This window comes from Sesamum indicum, linkage group LG11 (genome assembly GCF_000512975.1).
Source record: "Sesamum indicum cultivar Zhongzhi No. 13 linkage group LG11, S_indicum_v1.0, whole genome shotgun sequence".
NCBI lineage: Eukaryota > Viridiplantae > Streptophyta > Magnoliopsida > Lamiales > Pedaliaceae > Sesamum > Sesamum indicum.
The window spans coordinates 1,795,053-1,799,688 of record NC_026155.1 but is presented as its reverse complement, the minus strand read 5'-3'; positions in this window follow the sequence as shown (position 1 = coordinate 1,799,688).

Sequence of the window (4,636 nt, the reverse complement as noted above, 5' to 3'; positions counted from 1 at the left end):
TCGAAGAATAAGGCGAACCGGATAGCGAATCCCACGGCATCCTCGACTGTGTACCTGAGGGGGGTCTTCCTCTGTCGGCATGCACAGCACGAAGTTGGTAAGTAAATAGCATTATTTTTATAAGGTTGTTATCATTACTTTATAAATAAGATGCTAGATGTTTTTTTCTTCTATAAGAGGCAAAGCTCGGTCAGCCGCTCAAATGGATGGAGTCATTTGAAAGGTGCTACAAGAAAAGGAGGTCGACGGCTGGCGCAAGCCGAGGGCGGCGGAGGTGGCTGGTAATTCAATAATCAATATATTGATAATATCGTAATTTTTAAATAAAATATTAAATATTATTCATATAGTTACCAACAATCTTTAATTATTTAATTTCTATAGAAATACAAATGTTCTTCCGCTTATTCCGAATAACTAGATAATTTAAGTTTCCTAAAGATATACATAGGTTGTCAATTAACTCATATGATATATTTTATTAAACCCCTCATCTTATTATAGCTACCATTTTCAATAGCAATTCTTGATTAAGTTATCTCAAAATTCTTATGTTCATTTCTAATAAATATCATATTTTCAAAAATAACTTTATAATATTTCTCAAATATAATTTTTTAATATTCTTATTTATTTTTCATCAGTTTCTCACTATTATAAAAATTAATTAAACGCACTCATATAATTAAATATCTTATTAATAAATTCGATTAAATTGGACAAATCAACTATAGAAATAATTAATCTAATAAATTAGGTAATTTAAATCGTTAAATATAGCATTCCTAATTTCATTGAGACATTTATCGATCACTAATTTATAATTATTCAAACTCATAAAACTTTTCAATTAAATATTAAATCGAATAGTATAAATTACATTTAATAAAAAATACTAGTTAACTAATACAATTATATAAATTAATACTAAGAGAACTTTCATCAATTTCAACTCCGATGTACATCATAATCGAAACAGCTCGAACTTAACCATAAAAAATACAAAAGAAGATCTTTAATCTTTTTCTACTACCATAAAAAATACAAAAAAGATCATAATTGAAATAAAAAGTAGTTGACGAAAAATATAGACTAAAGACAAAGAAACCACTCACCGAATAAATGAATTCGAATTTATTTATTTGGCTACTTCTTCTAGGACTTTTTTTTATCATATACGCCAATTGATTATGAATCCTATTTATCAATTACTGCTTAAGTTCTATTCAATCCAATACAAATTATGAAAAACTATGAATAACTTTTTAATTGAATTATGAGTTTATTCAGATTGAATCAAATTCTAATCAAATGCAAAATTAAGCTAATTTAATACGGATTCAAATTTTATAAAATTTTGGACTTGAATGTGAAGTGTATTTATAATTATAATTACGATCCCAACTGTAATTTTACAAATCCGTGTTTCTTTTTGGTAGACAAGGAAAAAGTAAAAGACTAACTTGTTAAATGTAATTTGACATTTCCAATAGGTTGGTCAATATTCATAGTTAATATTTTGATAACTGTATTAGACCAATTAAATATTGGCACAAAAATCATGAGCTAGACTAGTTTCAAAGTTGCTTTTGTGCATCTATAAATAGCTACTTGTAAGTTGGCATTTTGTAAGACAAGAAAAAAGATATTTCATATAAATTAATTTTAAGTTTGTCTTCCTCTACTCCTCGTCTCTCTTCCTCTCCTAACGAAGTGGTATCAGACCCACTTTAAAAAATGATGAATAATGGAGTATGTTCTCTTTAATTTTCTCGTCTCACAAAAGAAAATTATGAAACGTGATGCCTACAAATGAGACCGGTACTTGGCTCCCAAGATGTGCAGGAGATTGTAGAGAATGGCTATGAGAAACCTCAAGATGAAGCAGCGTTGTCTCAAAAGGAGAAGGATACCTTATCAAAGACAAATAAAAAGGATCAACAAGCTCTAACCCTCCTCCATCAATGTTTGGATGATACGACGTTCGCAAAGGTGGCAAGCGTTACTACTTCAAAAGAAGCTTGGGAGATTTTGGCGAAATCTCTCCAAGGTGTTGATAAAGTAAAGAAAGTCCAATTTCAATCACTAGGAGGCGACTTTGAAGTATGAATGAATCCGAAGCAATTTCGGAATATTGTTCGAGGGTAAAGGCTATTGTGAATCAGCTAAAGAGATATGGAGATAAAATCGATGATGTAGGTGTCATCGAGAAGATACTTCGTTCTTTGACTGCGAAGTTTGATTATATTATGTGTGTCATAAAGAAACAAAAGATCTGGACGTAATGACCATTGAAGAATTGGAGGGATCTCTACAAGCCCATGAAAAATAAAAATCAAAACAAGACAAGACGAGCCTTTGGAGCAAGTTTTCAAATCCAAGGCTACTTTAAAAAAGGATGGAGAAAATAAAAATTTATTTCAAAGGACGTGGACAAGGATACAAACAAGGAAGAGCATATGCGAGAGGCCAAAGTAGACATAGAAGGGGAGTTGGAAATAATTCCAACAATGAAGAAAAAAGTCAACCATCACAAAGAGACCTTGGAAGATCAAGTGGAAGAGGATGAGGTTATTTTCAAAACTCAAATGAAAGAAGGTATGATAAATCTAATGTGGAATGCTACAAGTGTCATGACTTGGTCATTTTGCTTGGGAATGCAAAGATGTGAAGGAAAAAGCAAATTTGGTCGACGATAATCAAGAAATTGAAGAGTCAATATTGTTGCTGACAATCAAAGAAGAAGAAAAAGACAACAATTTCTGGTACTTGGATAATAGTGCGAGCAATATCATGTGTGGCCACAAAAATTAATTTGTGGAACTTGATGAGAAGGTGCGAGGTAATGTTTTCTTTGGAGATTCATCAAATATTTACATTGAAGAAAAAGGAACAATTCTCATTTCTACCAAGGATGGTAACCATAAAGTGGTCTCAAATGTTTACTACGTACCTAAATTGAAGAGTAATATTTTGAGTTCAGGCCAATTTCTTGAAAATGGATATGAAATTCTCATGAAGAATAATTTTCTTTGATTGCAAGATCGAAATGCTAAGTTGCTTGCAAAGGTGGTGATGTCAAACAATAGAATGTTCAAATTAAACATAAAAGCTATTGAAACAAAGTGTCTGAAGGTTCATGTGGCGTGGCAATGGCACAAGAGATATGGGCATCAAAATTTTGGTACGCTACGAGAAATTGGAGAAAAGAAGATGGTGCATGGGATAACCTCAATCAACCATCCCAATCACTTGTGTGAAGCATGTCTAGCTGAAAAATAGACAAGGAAGAATGAAACAACATGGAGAGCAACCAAGTCACTTGAACTTGTGCATATGGATGTGTGTGGACCAATTAATTCGTCTTCACTTGGTAAGAGTAAATATTTTATAATCTTCATTGATTATTTTAATAGAAAAATGTAGATTTACTTTTCGAAGTAAAAATCAAAGGTTTTTGCTACTTTTAAAAAATTCAAATCACTTGTGGAGAAAGAAAATGGCTATGAAATCAAAGCCTTGAGATCAGATCGTGGAGGTGAGTTCACATCGAACGAATTCAATCACTTTTGTACAACTAATGAGATTTGTTGTCCCATAACAGTTCCTGTATCGTCCCAACAAAATGGCGTAGCTAAGAGGAAAACAAAACCATTCTTAATATGGCACGGAGTATTCTAAAAGAAAAACACATGTCAAAAGAGTTTTGGGCTGAAGCAGTGCCATGTGTGGTCTATTTTACAAATCGCTCTCCAACATTGAATTTCAGAAATAGAACTCTTGAAGAAGCATGGAATGGGAGGAAGTCAAATGTCAGTCACTTGCAAGTCTTTGAAAGCATCGTTTATGTTCATATCCCACACCGAAAACAATCGAAGCTTGATGATTGAAGTGTAAAGCATGTGTTTGTTGGATATGACTATCATTCCAAGTGATATACATTGTTCAATCCAAGTAATGGCAAGGTGGTAGTAAGACGTGACGTTGAGTTCGATGAAGAAGGCATGTGGAATTGGAAAGCTGAAGAAGAAAAATTTTATCATTTTCTTCCTTATTTTGGAGAAGAAATCTGAGTTTGTTTGAAAAATTCAAGAAAGAAATGTCTCTTGAGTTTGACATGACTAATCTAGGCCTCATGTGATATTATATAGGCCTAGAGGTGAAACAAATTAAGGAAGGTATATTCCTTTCTCAAGCAGGGTATGCAAAAGAAGTTTTAAATAAGTTTGATATGCTTGATTGCAATCTAGTGAATACACCTATGGAGACAGGTTTAAAGTTCTTCAAGTTTGAAAATGAAGAAAAGGTGAATCCGGCTTATGTGAAGTTTGAGATATCTGACATGTACAAGACCAAATATTCTTTACGTTGTTGGGGTAATAAGTCATTTTATGAAAACTCCTATTTCTAGGCATTTGAAAACCGCTAAAAGGATTCTTTGCTGCCTAAAAGGTACGCTTGATTTTGGGATGTTCTATTCTCGGTCCAATGATTTCACTCTTAAAGGCTTTTGTGATAATGACTTTGTGGGAGATATTGACGATAGGAAAAGTACAACAAGTTTTGTTTTTTTTCATGGGTGATTGTGCTATCTCATGGTGTTCAAAGAAGCAACCTATAGTGACTTTGTCAACTT